The sequence below is a fragment of the Cyanistes caeruleus genome, chromosome Z, assembly GCF_971803275.1.
Source record: "Cyanistes caeruleus chromosome Z, bCyaCae1.hap1.1, whole genome shotgun sequence".
Classification (NCBI taxonomy): domain Eukaryota; kingdom Metazoa; phylum Chordata; class Aves; order Passeriformes; family Paridae; genus Cyanistes; species Cyanistes caeruleus.
Window position 1 is genome coordinate 35,873,507 of NC_141732.1, and position 22,275 is coordinate 35,895,781.

General features: G+C 41.7%; 1 long non-coding RNA gene across 1 annotated transcript in view; it reads right to left on the reverse strand.

Moving 5' to 3' along the window:
• The window catches only part of LOC147648352 (uncharacterized), a 61,595-nt gene extending 47,189 nt beyond the window's left edge, over nt 1-14,406 (reverse strand). Inside the window, exon 1 of the long non-coding RNA XR_015280200.1 lies at nt 8,304-14,406. This is a non-coding gene — a long non-coding RNA (uncharacterized LOC147648352). The remainder of the gene's footprint in view (nt 1-8,303) is intronic.
• Nucleotides 14,407-22,275: the final 7,869 nt, after the last annotated feature.

Below are 22,275 nucleotides of genomic sequence, written 5' to 3' on the forward strand. Positions count from 1 at the left end.
CCTATCCTGCCACTCCCCATATTTCTGTATTCTTATATCAGGCCAGGATTTGGTGACAAACTTTACCTTCAGCAATCTATAAAAGGCTGATCCCTCAGGGTCCAGCCCTCCTTCTTTCCTCAAGGCATCCCTCATCCTGTCTAGACAATGAGGGGGACTCTTGACTTTTTCTTGCTGTAAGAACATAGCATTGTTAGTTCTAGGAATGACTGTTTTAATTGTTCTAATTAAATAGCCACTGTAATCTCAAATGTAGGCCACTTTGGCTTACTCAGGTCCCATTGAGGATCTGTCTGGTAAATTGCATCAACCCCTATAGGCAAATTTTGTCCAGCCCTTCCCATGACCTCTGGATGCTCATCCTCGCACAGCTGGTGAGCTTTCTGCAAATCATCCATTTTTCCTGTATCCTGAAAAAAAAGTCTGAAGGGAAATCCCAGTCTTTCCAAGTATAATCTGCATGTCCAAAATATTCCTCTTTTTCCACACCTCTGTGGAGTCATCCAAATATGGGGGTAATTCCTTTTTCAGCTCTTTTATATCCTGAGTGGTAACTGGCACAATTAAAAACCCAAATCTTCCACCCTGACCATGCAGTGGAACCTGACATAGGGGCACCTGGTGAATCTCTATCTCCAGTGTCCTAGGGGCACTTGGTGTCTTATACTGGGCTCCCTCTTTAGTCCTGGAGAGGGATATGATATCCTGTCCTTTCACCTTGCTGTATCTGAGGGGGGCTGTAGGAACAGTATTTCCTTGTTTTCCATGTCCTGGAAGTTGGAGATACAGAGGATCTGCAGCCAGCCCAGGATCTTTGTAGATTTTTAAAAAGAGGTGGGGAAGGATACTGGAAAACATCCAATCCTCACACTTATTATTCTTTCCTTCATTTCCTTCTCCTCCTTATTCTCTTTTTCTTACTACATGGACTCCTTCTGGTACTTGCCTTAATCTTATTTTTCCACTTTCCTTTTCAACCAGTCCTTTCTCAGTATAATTTAAATACAATGAAAATTTTGACAAGGACTAACATCATCTGTCCCAAAAGGGGGCCATTTAAATCCTCTTGGCAGATCATATTCTGGCCAGATAAAATAACAATATTCTATGATTATTTCCTTTGTTACTGCTGAGGGAATGTACAAACTATCTCAGAACCTCAGCATTCTCCCTAAGGAACCATCTGGAACTATTTCATGATCATAATCACTGTTGTTGAGATCCCTTCTCATCTTTCCTTCACTACTTTCCCTGGTCATCCTTTCATGTTATCATCCCCAAAATTCCTCCTGTACTCTGAGGTGAGATTTTCAGCAGTCCTTCCCCGCAAACCACTTCATGGACCTCTTTGGAACTCACTGGTACTCTCAGGTACCCAATCAGTGCCGGCCACCACTGAAGGGAGTGGTCACCTAATAATGGATGAGGTGTGCCAGGAACTGTTTGCTATCTGCCATCCCTGGAAAGTGAAGGCTTTCTTGCATGAGTCCTCAGTTGTGCAGAAAATCACATTGCTGAAGGCCAGGGACCACAAAGAAGACAAAGAAGTCCTGCAAGAATCAACTTTATTCAAATAAAAAGAGAGTCCACTTAGACATACCCTTGTGGGGTCTCTCAAGTTTTTGGAGCACGCAGCACCTTTTTATCCTAAATTCCTGACCACATGTTACCCTCTTCATTTCCCAATTGGCTGAGGTACCCAGACTGCCTAATACATATTCCACCTTTTACATGTACCCCTCCCCCACCATATATCATATGATCATTAAAATTAGCTTAAAGTCCACCCTGGCAGAGAAGTTGCACCTCATAAGCCTTTTAAGCCTCCACACTCTTCCCTAAAGCTCAGAAGTTGAGACCCTGTTGGATTCTGTAACAAACTTGTGCAGTTTGATGTTTGTAAAGACCCTCACCCCTATTCTTCCAGAATGTGGTTGCTTCTTTAAGGCTACCTATTTCCAGAGTTTGTTTGTGTAGGCCACCCACACCTCTTCTCCTATTACTAACCAGACAGGAACTGGAATGAATTTTCCTCATTACCTGGCAGCCTGTGGGTCTTCCTTGTATTGAAGACTATACAAAGTCTTCTTTGTACAAAAGACTGCCCTTTCCAGAGGGAAAAGGGAATAGTAAGGGTAAAAAAAACAAACAAAACAAAACAAAATAGTGGGAGGGCTTTTGGGCATCACTGCTGTGATGGGCTTAGGAAGGAAGATGCTGTCAAATAGCTCTGCCCTCTGGAACAAAGAGAGGGAGAGAGGATAGCAAGGCAGTTGATGGTATTGGAAAAGAAATATGCAGCCTTTGCCCCATGACCTGATACTTTTTCATTCAGGGCAGAACATTTACCGTGCACACAAAGCCCAGCCAGTGCTGGTAATCAGTACCTAACCTTCACGACTGTGGACTCCACCCCCATACCCCCAACAGAACACTTACACTCTCAGCCTAGAAAAGACTAAAATATCAACAAGCACTCCCCTTGTCCCTTCCTTGGATACAGTGCTACCTCTCAGAAGACACAGTCTAGAAATAAATTATTATGGTAAGCAGGATATAGACAAAATATAACTGGGGGATGGAAGAGAGCAAACTAAATCAAGAGATAACTACACCAAATTGCCAGAATACATTTGCAAAATATATGGTAACATAATGCATTATTTGAATAATACTGATAGCATTATTCTATACTAAATCATAATCCATATGCATTGGGGAGAAAGTTAAGGTAACAGCAAATTCACCTGCTTAATACTTTATAACAGGTTAGAATGATAAATTATCCATTTTCAGCAGCAATCAGTCCTTCTGTCAACCTTGAAATGGTTTTACAGAGAATGAATTTGCTTTTACAGAAAATGCAAATGTTATTGAGTTATTGCATAGTAAAACAATTTCTTAGCCTTGCTAATAAGTTTTATCAAGATATAAACAAACAGTTTGTGCAAAGATTACCCCTAAAAACAGCAAGGGTCAGGCAAGATGCTAGGCCCTGCTTCATCTTCTTTGTGCAGCTCAGTTGTGAGTGAATGGTAAATGTATTAAGGGCTGCCCTGCCAAGGGTAACTCTATAATGTGGCCTGAGTGCCTTGTTCCATCTTAGAACAGAGGGCCCACCTCAGCCTCAAAAGGAATAACCAGAAGAACACTGTGTTAGGAAGTTTAAGACAAAATTGAAGGTTTCTCTTTCACTATCCTGTCAGTGGATTGTTTGCTCTGAAAGCTGCCTCCCCTCAGCTGGGCTGCTCTGTGCATGTTACACCTCTTTGCCAACAGCCCCACCCAGCTCTCTCCTGGGTGCTGGAGGTGGTCCACCAGAGAAGCACAAGCAGGCAGTGCAAAAGAAGGCAGCATACCCACTGAACAGCCTTCCAGCTCCATGTGAGCCTCTGCAAGGCCCATCTTTCCCTGTGGGAAGACAGGGCACAGGCTCATGGATATCCAAGGTGGTTATACAGGCTACTCTGGCACTGTGGCAACTTCCCCGTCCTAAGCCACCTGGCAATGTCAATAAACACAAATAACAATCATGGCAATGTTCAAATGCAAATCTCTGAATGTCTGAGATGACAGTCAAGCTGAGGGCAGGGTCTCTTCAAAGAGGAAATATTGTCATAACTAAACTAAAAAGTTTCCATCATCTGTTCTAAACCTTTCCAGAGATGTACTGAAACCGCAGAGCTGCAGCTGACCATCTCTGAGACACTGACACTATCATTCCCTGAAGCATGCAGCCCCAGCGAATCTCCCAGATGGTTTCCCACTCCAATCACGGAGCAAGGCAGCTCTCTGCTTCAGAGTGAACTAGAATTGTCTAGTGGAGAACCCACCCAGAGCAGTCAGGACACCTGAGCTGCTGAAGCAACCTGTATATTGACCAACTCCCACTGCAGTTCTAAACCAGGACTTGAACAACCTCTTCTGAATTTTCATTTGCTACATTTCACATTGCAGCATATTGTAGGAACAACTGATATTTTTGAATCACTTAAAAGTGAAAGAAGAGAAATTCTTGTTTTCCAGAGAGACAGCACAGCCTTCAAGGCACTGGTGAACTCTGCTGTTGGAAGAAAGAGTGATTTAAAACACAGTACTTCTCTTTGATGCTTACTGTCTTAGACATCACATTAATCAGAGCTTAGTGGATGGCTGATGTGCAACCATACACACTTTTACTTAAAAGCAGAGAAATCAAGGACATTTAACAGCTCCAGATACGGTAGTTTTAAACTTCAAAAGTAATGAACTATTTATGAAGTGCCACTGAGGGGAGGATCCAGCCTATATTTGTTTGATAAGTTTGCCTTTAAAAAAAAATTGCCAATTTTTTTCTTAGGTGCATACAAATTTACTGCAATGTTAATGTGCATGCGGATCTTTGCTACCTTTGCCAGCCATTGCTAGCTTCCTTTTCAACTAATGACAGTAGAAGTAGATTTTCATTCACTCTACCGAAAGTGTGGGAGAAAACTCTAAAACCAATTAAAAAAAAAAAAAAACAAAACAAAAACAACAACAACAACAACAACAACAAACTCTCAAAACTTCATGCAGCTGGAAGCAGACAACTTTCATGAATGGGAAAATTCTGAAAACATTTGGGCAACATAAACTGCCAAGCAGCTCCTCCGGGTCAATCTGAGCTCAGGTGCTACTGTTACCATAGCTACCATGAAAGAAAAGGCATTATCTGAGAAGATGACCCATTTTCCCCGAGGGACTGTCCAGGCTGGGAAAACACCTCACAAGCTTTCACCAGAGGTTCTAAGATAATACATAGAAGCTGTTCAGAAGATAGCACTTTTTACACACAAAAAAAATAGCTAAAACCTATTTGCTGGAAAACTGTGTTTTCCCACCATTCACACAAACGTCTAAGAAAGAATCTTAGATTAAGATGGCAAACAGCCATCTCTGTCTGAGGAAGCAAGGTCCCAAAATAGTCCTGCACAAAGCTGCAGCTGTTTCTTGCTGCTGCAGCTCTGAACATGAGCATGGGTTTGCCCAGATGTGCAGACATTTAGCAATGCTTATTTGGTATGCAGCTAGCACTCTTTCATTTTCTGTGCAGTTCCTGCACTGTTTTCTTTCCCAGGAAATGGCTGTTTTGTCCTAAGCGAGGCTCTTCTCTCATCCTTTTCAAATATCGAACATCTACTGTTCCTTTCCACTTCCATCTTCAGGAAAACAACCTTGCAATGCTTTTGGCTTTTTCTAATTCATCTGAACACAATTGAATTAAGAAGCAGAAGAAAAATTTCAAGTCCTATTAAACCTGCAAGATTCCTGTATAATAAAAAAAAAAAGTAGAAAAGTAACATTGTTAAATGAAAGGGAAAAAACAGCATACTTTTCTGCAAATGTGGACCTCTAGTAAGTACGGTATCCTAAGTGTGAACCTTTGTAATCTATTACCTCAGTTACTTTAAAGAGGAAAAAAATAAGTCTGTTTCAAGAGGGTTATTGGAAAAAAAAAAAGAAAAATAGAGGTGAAACAAATGAGAACAGTTTATTTAAGATGAAGTGACTGAGATATTCAGCATATTTTTTCTGTAACTAGAAGAGAACTATTAATTTTTTAAAAACCAAATGCTTCACTGTATAAAAGAGGACTGAATTAGTTTAAAATACCATCAAAAGTCATTTTTAAAGGACTCCAAAACTACAGGTTTTCACGATGCTTCACACTGTATTGCTAAAAGCAAATAAAGGAGAAGTATTTCTGTCATGAAAAGAATAGCTATATTGTTCTTCTATTGATTTCTCTGGAAGTATATTGATAAATGAGAACATTTTTGAACACAAATGGCAGCTGAGTGCCTGAACTATATAGCCTTCATGGGGACAGGACCCTAAATGGTATTTCTGCTTCTTAAAGACAGATAGCAATAGCAAGTAGATATTCTGCCTAACTACTTATCAACCTAGAATATGGAGCACATAGAAGCACAGGCATGGGAAGAGAGCAGAAGACTTGAAAATACAGCTATAGGAATACAACCAGATCTATAACAGGGTTACTAACAATCACCATGGTCAACTACTGGTCAGCAACTGAATGCAACCTTATGATCTGAATAATGTCAGCTTCAGATGTAGCAAAACGAGCAAGCAAGAGGTATTCAATATAAAGAAGTTACCATAAATGGTGAAATCAGATATGAACTGGAAAAACTAACTGTATATAATTTGAAATATAGGCATTAGCATCATTTACCAGACTAATAATCATTATTTGACTAGACTATAAGGCTTTCCTAGACTTAGCGTAAATTTTTATTCTCTGTTCCTTTGGACCATCTAAATGTCACAAATTAGTGCAATAAATTGCAGGATAATTTGGCAAGTTAGTGGGCAATTTGGATGAAACTATTTGGTGGAAAATTTGTGCAACTGACACTGTTTAAATGTAGTTTAACAGTCTGAATCCATTGAAAACTTCAGCTTCAGTAGGAGCACAATCCATGCAGCTCCAGTTAGAGTTTCACCCAGCTCAGAGACCCTGAAATTTCACTGTAAGCAGCAGACTCAGTGCAACTTCAGTATGTATATCTTGGATAGCAGCCATGCTGGCCACCTCTTAAGCTCTCTGGGAACAACACTGAAAGATCATCCAACAATTTTCTTGGTCTTTCAGCTAACCACAGCAAACAGGAAATTAGCTGGACTTCAATGGTCTTCCTCAGCTTTGGTTCCATTACACATGAACAACAGCATTGTGCGAAGGATACAGAGTCATGGGATGTGCCCTTTACACAAAAGATTTCCCAGCATCACTGACCAGTGAATAGACCTACAGAACAAGGCTTAAAGCCTTGAGTGGTGCTTAAAGTCTTCTTCAAACTCCTGCAGGAGTCAAGCAGAACCTGAAAAACCCAGATGTGAGGAATCAGATCACACAGAATGTGCTGCCACTTAGAAACCCAGCAGACATCCAGAGCAAATGAAGCCCCAGAGAAAAGAAGTAGTACCATAATTCAAGTAATTTAGTGACTTTTTATTAGAATAGGATCAGAAGCAACAGGAAAACAGAATCTGCAATTCACAACATAAAAAGAAAATATCTTGTTTCCAAGTGACAGACTTACCTAAAAGATGGGAGTTGAACAGAAACCACAGCAGTTTGAGCAATTTGAATACATCCTACACCATTAGAGAGTAGCAGATAATGCCAGACATAGCATCGTAAAGCAATGAAAAGGAGGCAGATCACTTCACATGGCTTCCTGCTGAACATCACAGCAAGAAACACTCTTGACAGAACAAGCTGCTACAGACAGTCTTGCTGAACTCAGCTGCATCATGCTTTGACCACATGCCGTGCCACCCAAATGAAGCCCATAGAGTGGTCCACTAGCAGGACTCAGGAAGAAATTCCACTGCCAGCAGTCAAAACATGACTGGCCTTCTGTAGTGGTTTAGGTTTGCCAATTTGAGTTGCTTGGCCAACACACTAAGTTATGTGGTGGGTTTAGCACTGGCTAAAATCACCAGTGTATTTACTTATTTCTTGCAGTGGGATATGGATTAGGAGGAGGGCAAAACAGGCTCAAAACTTAAAAGGTATGAAGAAAACTTTATTAACAGAACTAAAGGAATAAAAAGATCTAGAATAAAACTTTCAGAACACCTTTCTTTCTACCACCTGACTTTTTTCTTTTCCTAACTGACAACGTAGAGATAAAACCTGGGATTTTAAATCAGTAATTAACTTTACAATAGACTTTTATCAGTTCTTGTAGGGAGAGCAGATTTCTCTTGCCATGTGGAGACTTCTCTACAAGAAACAGTTCTCTTGTGGCTTTTCATTTCTACAAATAGCAGTTGCCCAGGAAAGGATCTGCAATCATGAAGTTCTTTCTATTTTCACAGCCTACTTAAAGTTGCATTCATGGGCTGTGTCAACTTATGGGGCACTATTTTAAGGATGAGCAGTTTAAAAGCAAAGGGGTTTTTTTGTCTATCTCTGCAATCATCTTCATTTCTGGGAACACAGATCTCCCTCTTCTCTCCCTGGGGGCAAAGGGTCTTTATCACTCTCATCTCTCTCTCTCTCTCTCTGCTTAAGCTTCTCATAAGATCACAGCTATTTCAACATCTATTTTACTTCATCAGTGGATGCCTCTGCTCATATCTACCGTTTGAACACTTCATCCCCCCATACTTTCTCATGAATTAAAGGGGATATTTTAGCATATTATAGTCTGTCTCTATGGCTTTACTAAAAGAACTTTCAGCCTTAATACTAGGGTATATCCTTATTCTCTTTTTATCTGGAACTTGACTCCTTCTTTACTGACCTTGATGTCTTCATGTTGCCTTTTACATGTCTTCACTCTGTCCTTTTCTCTCACCGAGGGGAAGATCGAGGTCTGCAAGTCTCATCTGCGCAGTGCAAGGGTTTAAGGGTTTAATCTCGCCCAGGCCTGCAGATGGTCGTAGGCAGTGGCCGCAGCAGTCACGGTGTTGTATTCAAGGCCGAGCTGGGCCCCTCCCTCTGCCCGGCAGCCGCTGCGGGGTGTGGGGCAGCTGCAGTGGAGGGGGTCTGGCCTGGCCTGGAGCCGCTCCTGGGGCCTGCTGGAGCCCATCTCAGTGCAGGCTGACAGCGCAGGGCCAGGGGTGGCTGTCAGCGAGATGTTCGCAGCTGTGAACTAGCCCAGCCTCGGCCAGGACCCCGCAGCCTCCCGTCCCTTGCCCGGCCACCGCTGGGGTCCGGCCTGGCCCGGCCCGGCCGGGCTGCACAGGCCGTGGGGGAATGGGGCCAGTCCCACCAGAACTCCGCTACTTTCCGAGGCCGGAAGCAAGAGAGAGATTTCCCAGGCTTGCCTGTTTTTAAAATGTGGAATTCGCAGAAGTGGACCCAGCTGGTTTAATGGGATGTCAATTCCAGAGCTAGCCAGCTATTGGTTTTATCCAGGTACAGAGGAAGTTCTTAGCAGCTTCTCTCAGGAAAATAATTTCCGTGGATGGTTTCTTTCCTCTTTACTAAATATCAATTAATGCAAAACCAGCACACCAAAAGATGACTTATGCTTGGGCCTCTGCATGGTCTCTGTATTGAATCTTCCTTGAACTTGAACGCTGCAAAGAGCAGAAGACGTGTTTATTGGAAAGGTGAGGTCAAGGGAACTGAAGTGAAGCATTCCTGTAAAACAGTTTCTACCAGCTGAAACTCTGTTGCTGCCGAGGTGTTTCCGTCTCCATACTCATCTTACTCTGTAAGTAGTGGACAGCCCAGAGCTCACTGAGCTCGCTTGCATGGCAGCAGCCTTCACAACAGGACGTTCTCTTGAGCAGGGACACCTCTCCAGGCTATTCTTTGAAGCTGAGAGATTCCTTGGCTAAACTTTGTGATGTTGGTGCTCATACAATCCTTTAGACATAAATTCTTGATCAAGTCTAGGGCTAGAATTGAACCCAGGTGCACCTAGGCTCATTTCTGAGAAGTTTAGAAAGCAATGGGGTCCTTTCTTAACCTTATGACTCGATGGCAGGATGTCCCTGAATGTTTTGCCTGGCCCTGTCCCTATGAAATCAATGATCAATGCCATCAAATCTTGTTAAATCTTGTTAAGACACTGCCACTTCACTATTAAACCTTGTTAGCTTACTACTTTGTATCAATGAAGTATATCGTTGTTTCTCTCTTCTGACTGAAGCGCATTACTCCATCCTCACCAGTCACTTCTGAAGGACCACTTAGAGAGATGCCAGAGCTAATCTGAATTTTACTCACTCCATTTGAGAAAAATTATGATGTTTGCTAGTTCTTTCAGGAAAAAGCACCTTGACACAGAGGACTCCCTCCCTCACAACTCCTTACTCTGTTGTGCAATTCTAGTGATGCCTTAAAGGCTTCAGCTGGCATTCTTTCTACAGGAAGGACCCTGGAAAATCAGGCTCTCCCGACCCATCCAGACAGCTAAAGCTACCTTTTTAATTACTAATCTATGTGCATTACAAATGCACTCTGTGACTAATGTGATAATACTACAATGCCTCATTCCACTTCAATCCTACAGGTGTCAGGGGACTTGAAATGGGTATGATAATACCAGAATTCAGAAGGTAACCACTAGCAACACAAATGCAGAACAAAGTTATGTAATATGTCCTCACAGTACCCTCCCCCACCATGTTCTTCAGCAGGAGGGAAAGTGTGTGTGCGGCAGGGAATAGGGCAGCAGAGGCAATTCCAAGGATAACAGAGAGAGTCTGAGATCTCAGTAACTCCTGGTTTGGAATAAGGGAATGGGGTATCTAGCACGCAGAGGGAAAACTAGAAACAATGCTCTGCAAGGTACTTGACAGAGATAACTGATGTCTGGGACATTTGGTTAAAAGACAGCTCTGAGCCAAAAGTATTTCTGCTATATTAGCACCACCACAAATCTAGGCTACCTGTCTCTGAGCCTTCCCAAGAGGTCAGAACTCAGACAGAGAGAGCTATCCTTGTGTAGACAGTTGCAAGTAATCTCATGGCCCTGTCATGTCCTGTTGCAGGAATTATTTCATCCTAGGTGCTTGTTTAAATACTTCTGTTTAAAGATAGCCCTAGTTAAGTCTTTTACTCCCTCTTTATTTTTTCCTCCACCAGTCTGGAAAGAAGACAAAGGCTTCACAATGTTTAAGATCAATACAAAATTGAAATGAAATACATGCAAGATGGTAAAGGAAATGGATCAAAATTATAGAACAGAGAAAGAAAAAATAAAGAGCAGGTTTGTTACATGGTGGCCATAAGCTTCATACTAATTTTTGTTTTCATTATCACTAAGATCACTGTTAAATTATTTGTCATTATTGGAAAGTGGATTCATAAGCCTTTCTTTGAGATCTAAACCACTTGGAAAGTATTTTCCTACCATCTCTCCTGTGCTGCAAAACCCCACCTTTATTTATTCAGATAAGTTATATAATGTGAGTATAATAGTTTATCTGTACATGTGGTATATCCTAGAGGAAGACACAGGGAGGTGCGAAAAAACAAAACCCAAACAAACTAACAAAAAAACCCCAAAAAACAAAAACCCCCAAAAACCCTAAAACCAACAAAAAAGCCACAAATTAAAAAACAAACAAAAAACCCCCCCAAAAAAACCCCAAAACAAGGAAGAGGAGAGGACCACTAACAGATTTAACACAAATTCAGAGCTTGCACAAAATAGAGAAAGGGCCAGGGCATGAATGCTATACCAACATGTTCTCTTAGAACATCTCTTTCTCCAGGTTTATTAGTTTTGCCGCAGCACCTGGTCATGCAGTGAGTCTGTCTCTATACATCTAACAGAAATACCTAACATTTGAGACACCCATGTGAGGCAAATAACTTGCAGGACCCGAGCAGCAGTCTGACATCTTTTATAAATCTTGACCTTGCTTAGCCCTTCTTGTAAGAGTTAAAACACAGCCCTCTTCACCTTTTTCACTCATGTATGGCTGATGTTTCTACCTGTGTTATGCTGGGTGCATCCTTACAAAAGACCTGGCTGTGAGAAGGATGTGGCTGTTGGAACTGGTCCTGCTCATCACAGGGATGTTGTCCCAGGAACAGATGAGGTGTAGTGGTGGGTGAGCAGGGATGCTGCTGCTGAGGTTTCAGGCTGTTGCTGCCATGCTGGTTGCAGTCAGTAGCATGCAGTGAGGCTGCAAAGGAAGAAGACCATGAATGCAGAGGAGCAGCACCAGCCTCTATGGTGCCAGACGACCATAGAGTCATCCAGTCATCCATACAGCATTTCATCATGCTGTTCACGTTCTTGCTGCCCTCAACTGGAGCTCTCACAAATGTCTGTCCATGAAGGCAAGCCCACAGGAAAAGCAGGACCAGTCCTTATGCAAGAGCTTTTCCCAAGAAGACAACGTGCACCTCTGCTTCCCACAGCTGTCATTGTTCACAGTGCAGTGGATTCAACTAAATTTCTTTAAAATACAGTCAGATCAGGTATGGAACAATGACTTTATTGCAGTTAAAATCCTTGTCTATTTTTCTTGTGTCTTCAGCAGAGGCCTGATGATACAGAGACAGGCAGGAAAAAAATCTGTGGTTTGCTATCAGCAAGAGTGTCTGCAAAGCTGTAAATTGGCACTCCTTTCACTTGCTAAAGTAGGTATTTGCCTTCCTTTCCTGCCTGCCCAAAGGCACTTGCACATCTTTAATTTGCAACTGCTACTTCAACTTTTTTCCATCAGCAGAAATTACAAATTTGGTGCTCCCATCCATTAGTCCACACTGGCAGGATTGCCCCTAGGATCAATGAAGGCGCAGCACTCTCCTGCTGCCACTTATTTCCACCAGTAACCAAGTGAGGTGATGACAATCCTGCTTTCCACCCTGCGTCCTGCAATGAGAATGGTCAGTGTCACTCTGCAGTCTGGTGCAGTGGGATGACATGCTGCCCTCCAGGAGACCTGCTCAAGCAGGCCTGAGACTGATACACCCCCTGTCTGCACCCTGGTATGTTCTCATTCTGCTTGCAACAGACTATAGGGTAGATATGCATGAAGAGGGGGAAATTATGGCCAGAGCCAAAACAGGGATATTACATTTCACTCACAAACTTATGAAATACTAGTAAAAGCTTAGTGTAGTAACAGACTCTAATTTACATAGTGGATTATGATCATAGAGACAATATTAATATTATGTACCATGGGATTCCAACATTCAGTTTAAAAAGAGAACAGAGGGAGAAAAAAAGCACAAAACTAGTTGTCTAGCCCAAAGCCATAGCAGTGCATACCAGATTTATTTGGGCAGCCACTACATTTCCTGGGTTACAGGAGAGAACTGGAGAAAGGGGGTCAATGCTTTTACCTAGTTAATTAAGGCCTAAAAGTTAAGTGAAATAGGAGAAAATTTTCAAGCAGCATGGTGCATGGGTTTCTCTCCACACAGTGGGTGAGGAAGTTTTTGAACTCTATCAACACATAGTATCAGCACTGCAAGTAAAAGACAAATTGATTTTGCTGGACATTTTAAAAATATTTAGGAAACCCTGTAACCCTAAATTTAACACTGTATTTGAGCAGCACCAATTTTTGCCTCATCATGTTGTAACAAATGGAATTGACACATATACAGCCAAACCGAGACAGAATGAGCAGCAGCAACAGTCTGAGATTACCGAAAATTATATGCTTAGAGACAAAATTGTTTTCCATGTGACTGACAAGAGGCTGGGAGAGAGGTTATTAAGGGAAATGGATTTGTGTTTGCAAAAAGGCACTAGACGTCTGCCAGGTCTTGGAAGCCATGCACTGCTAGAAGCGATAATGTCTGAGTGGAGTATTGAAAGTCTATATAATAGTACTGACAATGGAAGTAGCATGAAAAGTGGCAAATATAGAGAGCTCAGACATGAACAAGACATGCAGATCAGCAATAAAGACAGAGATGGCATTGGCCTCCCTGCTACTGAAAATTATTCTGCATAAACAACACAGGAGGTGCTAAGACCAGACCCCAGTTAAAACTTCTTCCAAAAATCACAAGAACCCAGTATCTCTTCCTAGGCTATACCTGCCAAAAGTAAGAGGATGTATCAGCTTTGGAAAATATTTTCTGGTGCTGGAATTGATAATAATATCTGATTCTGTTAAAAAAAGTCTAGGAACTGACCAATTAAGGTAAGATCCTATTTCGTCCAGAAATTAGGAAAGAGAAACACCCATATCGCTAATAGTTGTAGAAAGCTATTGCCCAGAGTCATGAAGGAAAACAGAGCTGCAGTACATAACTATCTACAATCACAGAGGAAGGCAAAATGATGAGACTACAGGGAACAAAAACCATTGTAATCTGATGAAATTACTGAAATATTCATGAAGAAACATTACAGTTTTATGAACCCTGTGCATTGTTCAAAGGCCCATATGTAACTCATCCGGAAGCTGGGAGAGTGGAAACAGAGGACACCCAGCTGCTATGACACAGGGTGCCAAGTAAGGCTTCTTTATTTTTTTTCCTTTCTTTAACAATGACTCCTGCCAGCTCTTCTGATGCTGCTGTTCTCATATGCATGGAGCTGGGCCCACTGGGAGCTAGTCAGAGTGATGGCTGAGAGTGCAAAACCTCCCTTGAGTGCCATGCAATGCCACTCTGTGGAATTGTTCAGGCACATCAATAGGCCAAGTTTCGCCATTCTGCATGAGACAAGGCAGAAGGAGAGAATGAAAACCTTTTAGAGCTTTCCCCTTTGGCCCAGCAGAAGAGCATAGGATAAGTGTTGCTGGAAAGTCCTAAGGGCAGTAACATCAACAAGAGATTGACAAACTTGTAGTTCAGTTCAGCGTGGGCTTGCTGTCTCTTTACTCTGCTACTTTTGTTTTCCTTCTCTTAGCCACTCATTTGTATGTGTAAATATAAAAAATATTAAACTATTAAAATATAAATATATTAAAATGCACATGTATAAATATATACATATATATACTACAGAAAAAAGGCATTAGAGATTTCTGAGCCAGGCAGTGCTGCACCAGGGACCTGTCCATTTAAGGCTCCAAGGTCAAGTGAACTTGTAGGACTGGTATACAGCCCAGAAAAGATCGGTGGAACAGGACCTGAGGCATTCATCAAAAGGGACTGGGGATGATAAGCTGTACTCTGGGGCTTGGGTTTGCTCATCTAGTTAAAAATCAATAGCTTTTGCATAAGCAGTTTTCTGTAACTCGTGAACTTCTGGGAATGCTGCTGAAAAGTTCCAGAATTCTGAGGGGCACTTTAATTACAACCTCCTGTGAATTTGGGAGATCCCAGGGAGGAGGTTCCTGCTGTGAACAGCACAGGCATAATGAGTCAAATTCTTCGACAAACACAGAGCAGCTCAGTGGCCCTTGTCTGTACAGTCACTGCCAGCTTTCAGGAAGGTCTGATGCATTGATTGCCATGTTTCTTGCTTCCTGAGTGTCTTGATTCCAAGTGGGATAATTAATTTTTTTTATTTTTTTTCTAGTACCTGTGCTGTGGTTTGCATTTACTATGCAAGAGAGAGAATAATGTTGATAACACACTGATGTTTAAGCTGTTGTTAAGAACAACAGAACTTTGATTCTAAGTCAAAGACTTCTCAGTTTCATGTGCTCTGCCAGTGAGCAGATGCACAAGAAGCTAAGAGGGAGCATGGCTAGGACAGATGACCTGAACTGATCAAAGGGATATTGTGTATCACAGAACTTTATGCTCACTATATAAATGGAGGGAAGTTGGCCAGAGGGCACCCATTACTGCTCAGGGATGGACTAAGCAGTGCTAAGTGGGTGGTGAGAAATTTTATTGTGTATCACTTGTTTAAAATTGAGTTTTATTCCTCTTTATCTTTTTTGTTATATCCCTTTTATTTACTATGGTTGTTGTTACATAGTTACCTTATTTTATTTATTAAACTGTTCATATCTCAATCCATGGTGCTTGTCATTTCCTAATTCTCCTCCACATCCCACAACAGGGAAGAGGAGTGAACAAATGCATGGTACTTAGTTATAGAAATAGTAGGGGTCAACTACAGTACTGAGAAATGCATAGAGATAGGCTGACAGGAATCTTATCTTGTTTAGAATTGAGGCCTATTTACCTAAGTAATAGAGAAGGGACTATAGTATAGAAATTTCTTCTCCAGTTCCATCAAGTATCCTGTCACCCTGCCTGGAGTGCCTGCTTCTCCACATCCCAAACCCTTTTTTAATCCTCATCCCTTGGTGCTGCAGTCAATTAACAGGCTGTAATTGTGATGGGCTGTGAAAACACCATTTTCAGTGGTGGATTCAAAACCTGTATCTGCAAATTGACTGGTGCATGAGCATGAGAATCAAGTGCCTTTTAAAAACTGTGTCATCTCTAATGAAAGGATTTTCTCAAGCTTAAAACATAATCAGTCCCAGACCATCCTCTGGCAATGGTGGATACTTACTTTAATATGTATTTAATCTCTGAACAAAATCTTTAAGGGAGATTTTTTCATTCTTACTGTTAATTATTTCCAATGTACAACTCATGCTTCCCCCCAGAACCTGTTAGATTTGTCTGCTTTATCTGTGCCTTGTAGGAAAGTGGTCCAGAAAGCTACAGTCTGAATTATGGCAAATGGTTATTATTTAGATGCATTTAATATTTTCTGCATCAGGCAGAACAAATACAAATTAACCTGGAGAGTGCTATGTTTGGTTAAGCTATTGCATGTTGTTATTAAAGACCAAGATGAAATCTAAAATGTAAACCTCTGCACTCCACATTATATACAGCTACTGCAGAGTTTTCCAAAAAGCTGTTCAAAATGAAACAGGTAGTAGGCAATGAGGCATTATTTGCTACCTGTAAGACAGAGAGCAGTCATCCAGTTTTATCACTACCATTGGGCTGGGACAACTTTCTAAGCCAGCATCTCCACTTCAAAAATATATGGTACAGCATCTCTTCTGGAACCTGCCCATTTCAACTAAAAACTCCAGCTGAGAAAGAAGTCATCATTCTGGGTAAAATGTTTTCAGAGAAGCACATGAGGATGATGTGGTGCTGCAGAGCACCTAGATGGGATGAAGGAGAGTGACATCCTTGCAAGGAGCCTTCTCTCTGTAAGACTGATCATAACCACTTGGACATCCCTGGGATAGAGAGGATTATCTGGAGCCACTCACCCATCTGTGGTCTCTGCTGCCTCTGCTTTGTGGACTAGCCAAGGCTCAACCCTTGCTGAAGCAATCTTACAGGACTTTTAGAGGCCAGGGTCTCTTGAGTGGACCTGGACGTGTAAATCATGGCTGAAACATGCACTCATAAAATGATTAATTCAAACTAAACAGACTTCTTCAGAAAAAGAGTATAAAGGCATCAGTCTCTCACTCTCCCTCTGTGTACACTAATGCAAACACACAGCATAAATGTGAAAATTACATTGTTGCTACTACTGTTCAGTCCTTCAGCTTCCTCTCATAAGAGAAATGTTCTTCACCTTTTATCCACCTGTTGTCTTGGCACCTGAACTGCCAAAAAATGAATTATTTTCCTTTGTCCAATGTGACAGCGTCCCTCCCAGCCTGGTAATCACAATGCATTTGCATCAGCGCTAGAAATATTTGTACTCTGCAGGTGTATTCAGCAAAGATGCAAAAGGTACTACAGTCTCTTTAATATGACCTTGGCTTCCATAAACTAAAGTATTTCTGTTCCTTTGCTGTAACAGAAAGCATACTTTTATAACCATCTCTCAATACCTATCTTGCAAACAATGATCAATATCTGGTGTCTTGAGAAAAATCCATTCTCAAAAGCTTTTAGTGTCTGAATTTGTCTCTTGCTAGACACTTTGTATAATGTAGAGGCATATTTGCAGGGAAACAGTAAACTATTGACTTGCCAGAGAATGTATGAAGTAACTGAAGTGATTAAAATTATATAGCACTCAGTAATTTTTAGAGAAGCCTCTCTGCTGGGAGGCAGAACATGTCAAAGTTTTATAGGATGGATTTATAAAGGAAAAGAAGTCAAAGAAATGAAATTTTCATAATACCATATAACTAATTTTATTTCTATCAGAATACTAGTATATTTCTCTCACAGTAGCAACACTACTCACAAATCACAACTCAAAATTTTATGTATGTCGGTTTCCCTGAACTGATGCTAAGCAAAGAAAAAAAAAGCACAGAGAAAACTAAAGTCAGGAAAGCTACAGATATATTCCAGGGAAGTGTCTATATCAAAAATCCAAGAATAAAAGTGTTCCTTTGAGGGTTGTACCCTGCTTCCACACCAAGACAAACTTAAGCCTATACATAACAGCATCTCCTGGGAAGTTTCACAGTAAGTGTAAATCCTCTTCTGTAAACCTAATAGGCTGACTGCTGAATTTACTGCAAACTCCAGAGACATTGTAATCCTTGGCAATGCATCTAGAACATACCTCATATAAACACATAAGAGCCAAGGACCAGGCTGGCACCAGGTTTCTTCCTGACTTTCTTTCTCCTTCCCTGCACGTTACAGAGAAGACAGACCCCCAGTTAAATGCAGAATAGACTCTCATCCATACTATATGGCACCACTCTAAACATACTGCAGCACTCATGTGTCCTGTTTTACTACTTTATTTTGGGGCCAAGAGCAAACAGGAACATGGTTTCCTCAGTAACACCTGCTCAGTGTCAGGGTGCTCAGTGCACATATCAGATATCACTGGAAAAGCATGTACAAGCATCATCTGCAAACAGGGATCTCCAAACAGGTATTTGATAGGGAGAGCTGTGACTCTGGATGTGCTGGGCTAAGACATTCCCACCACTGCTGCCTACCGTAAGCAGCCACAATGTTGGCAGAAGATGACAGTACTCATGTCTCAGACTCGGTTTGTTGTTCTGCATATTAAACTGCCCTCAAAGGTAGACTGGTGATAAAAACACCATCCTGCACTGGAGTGGGGAAGGCAGTAAGGACTGACAGCTGACAGCTCTCAGAGCAGTGAGATCCAGGCACAGGGTTGCCGTGTCGTTATAATTCTCGGCCCACACGCAGACACGTGTGAGATACATACCATGCCATGTTCTTGCTACCAGGGCAGAGATGAAACTTGATGAAGCATCAAAACTTGTCAACTAGATTGGGGCTGTATGCCAGATGATACAGAGAAGCTGGAGCTTGTGTAGGCATTTACACTCAGTTTCATGGGTGCTTTAAGTTTATCTCATTGTGACGGCCCACCCTTAAAGGGAAGGGAACACACAGGATTCATAAATGCTCATGGTCAAAAGTAATGACAAAAGTCAGGGGGTCCACAATAGCTTTCAGAGTTCTATTAGTAAATTGCACTCTTGGCATGGAAATTTGTATAAGTTAGTCCCTGATATCCTGTATGAACACATGGGCAGTGGGTTTTGGATAAAGGGGTAGAGTGAAAGAAAGAGTAAGACAGACATAAATTAAAGAAGAGGAGAGAGAATGAAAGGTAAGGAGGAAGAGAGACCACCAGTCCTGGCTCCAGTGGCAAACCAGCTGAAGTGTCCTAGGGGCATCTATACACCTGGAGTACATATTATTTCCCTACCCTTTTCACTTTCTATGCAAATTTGTTATCATGCAGAGTCCATTCTTCTAGACTTTTCTGGGAAAGGGTTGGAGGGCTTCAGGAGTCTTGGATGGTCCATGCCCACTTCTCAGCCTCACCCCTGCACTTGTGCTGTACTGTGTTGTGCTCATCTCCAGGAGCCAGAACGACATTTGTCCCAGAAATGTGCTGTCCCTGCCTTATGGCCTCTTCTTCACCCACATCCTTTGCTTTCTCAGTGTGTTACTACCAACAATTCCTGTCTGTTATCACCAGCAATCTATGGTAGGCTCCACAGCAAGCTGGCTATTGGTGTTTCACACACACGCACGCACACACACACACACACACACACACACACACACACACACACACATTAACTCACTTGTCTTCTAGGATTCTACGCTCAGGAGTTGGCATTTTTCTTGCCCTCCTGGCAGCAGCACAGAGCTGTATGCACTCTTAGTTATGTAGGCCTGAACTCAGTTCTGCACTCAACGGCACAGTCTTAAAAGAGGGCATAATCCGGATCAAGCTGAAGTGAAGGTACTGGGTGACAAACATGCCCTGGTCAGCTTCACTTGTTTTGTTTCTCTCTCACTCTGAAACAAATCATCCATCCTATGAACAAGAATAAAATCAAAGGCTGTTTGCACTGCTGTTCACCTGCTGCCTCAGCTTGCCTGTTCCAGATATGGTCCCTCCAAATTAGCTGTTGAGCTCCAACAGAATGACTTCCCTCTCCTGGCTGGGAATTCCTCAGTCCTGTCCCCTGCACAGGCCAACCTGGCTGCAGACAGCCTGCTGCTTATATCACCCTGCTACCATAAAACAACCTGATGGGGAAAGAAAAGCACCAGAGTGCACCTAACAACTCATTCAGAAAAACTGGTCATGGATTTATAATAAGTTATTTAACTTTTTTTTTTTTTTTTTTTTTCCAATTGCTTGTCCAGCTGTTAGAGCTGAAGGAGTCATTTGGTTTCTCACTATGCTTTACTGTGTAAATACTTCAAACACTTTACATCACAGAAATAAACAAATGTCTCCAGCTGTTCTCTTCTCCCATTCATATTCTAAATTCTGGTCCAAAGAATACCCATCACTTCCCTTTTTTTGACTCTAATGCATTTCTTTTCTGTTCATCATATAATCAGTATTTCTATGAACAGAAGGACTATTGCCAGCAAGTGGAGCCAACACTGATTATTCCAGAATCTTGTTCAGGCAGCTACCAGCAGAATAACAAAAGCCCACCCTGGAAAGGCACAGAATGATTAATCTCACAAGTTTTGATCCTTGTCCTCAAACTTCCATCTGCAGTAACCAGCAGGTCAAGTATTTTTCAGTTCATTCCAGAGATCCAGGAAGGAAAGGGTTATTTTCTTTATGAAGAAGTTTACTGGAAAATTGAGCCTCTCCATACCTGCCCTTGCAACTGCAGGAGCAAAGCAGGCACAGAGTAATGTGGGAGTCATGGAAACATTTTGGTTGGTAGAGACCTCTAAGACACAGAGGTAACCCTGAGCATCCCGCTTTCTGCTATGGAAAACTGTGTGTTCTATTCCATTTCTGCTAGGGTCAAGGGCATCTGAGCACCTCTCTGCATTGATGGTACAAGTGGTCTGCCCTACTGGGCACCCCCATTCATTTCCTGGCAGTCAGGTGGTTAAGCAAAGCCTAGAATGAGGCTGTCAAATTCAGTTCCAGGCCTCAGCTATGGCTGTGGTCAGGGCTGCATCAGCTAGAGATCAGTTTGTTTAGAGGGACAGTTAGCTGTTCCACTCAGCTTCCCAGCATCCTAGGGGTGTGGGAGAAGCCCATGCCTCTCCCATCAGCAGAGCCCCAAAGCAATTTGCAGCTGATTACATTGTTCCACCCCTGTTGGTGTACAGCTGACAGCTGACACATGGAAGATACAGATGACTTGAGAAATCAGCTCCCCTCCTGACTCACGTGGAGGAAAGATGCCATAGTGACAGCCAGTTGCAGATATGAGAGAAACTGAAAATTAAAAATAAATAAATAAATACACCCCAGCACTGCAGGGTGATATTCTAATGATATGAAATGGATGTGTCAAAAATAGAATACACCCACTTAAAATGAATATCTTTTAAAGAAATGAATGTTCTTTGCAGAAGATGAAAGGCTGCACAGCGTAACACATGGGAAGGCAAATAAATGAGTAATGGTTCCAGGGAAGGTAACCACTCCAATGTGAAGAGCATTTCCAGTTCCCTGCACTGCAGCTGTACAACTCCTTAGTACAGAGCACATGTATTATGCACATTTTAATTTCTTTGCCAGGCCTCTAGGAAGAATGAGTCTTTGAAGCCAGATTATGACAAGCAGCACCTGGTCACTCAGACCCAGTACCTCACTGAGTCTACAAGAGCAGCTCTGTGAGAAAGTCCCATGTCTAGACACCCATAATTCCTCATAAAACTGGAGAAATGAGTGAGGCTTGGGTGACAAAATTTAGATCTTTGAGTTAAGAGGTGTAAGCTATTGTCTGATTTAAACAGGTACCACCAGCCAGCTTTAAGACCTAAGCCACATCAGCAAACTGTATGCTGAAAGAAGGCAAAAAAAGATTCAGGACTAAGAACAGACAAAATTACACGTAAGCTCCTAGTGCAACATGATATTTAACAAGTAAATGGATTTCCATGTGTATGAATGAGGGAATAGGACTTAGCACTGAGGTCTTTCCAGCTTTCTAAACAGAATTGATGAGTTCAATGTCAGAATCCCATAAATTGTTCACTTGTCTATGTTTTAAAGGGGTGTTAAAAATAGATTTCCTTATACTTGCAAAGAGATGTTAAAAAAAATTGAAGAGACTTTCATGAGAAAAGAAATTGTGGTTTCAGGACAACCTTATTGTATAAGTGATTCAAGGAGCCTGAGCTGCTATCTTATCACAAAAAAAAAATAAAAATCAGAAGATAGAGGGGTGACTTGATTACAGAGTGCAGGCAGATTCACTGAGAGAAAATCACAAATAATAAAGGGATTTTTTAAATGGATAAAAAAGCAATGCATAAACTCACTGTCTGGAAGTTAATGCCAGACAAATTAGAAACAAGGAACAATTTGTTACAGCAAGGATGATTAACCATTAGGACAAGCCATTTCTGAAAGCAGTGGATTCTTTTTTTCTGCTCAAATTCAGAAGAATATTTTCTTGGCAGGGAAGCTTATTCCACAAGGTTATGGTCCTATATACAGC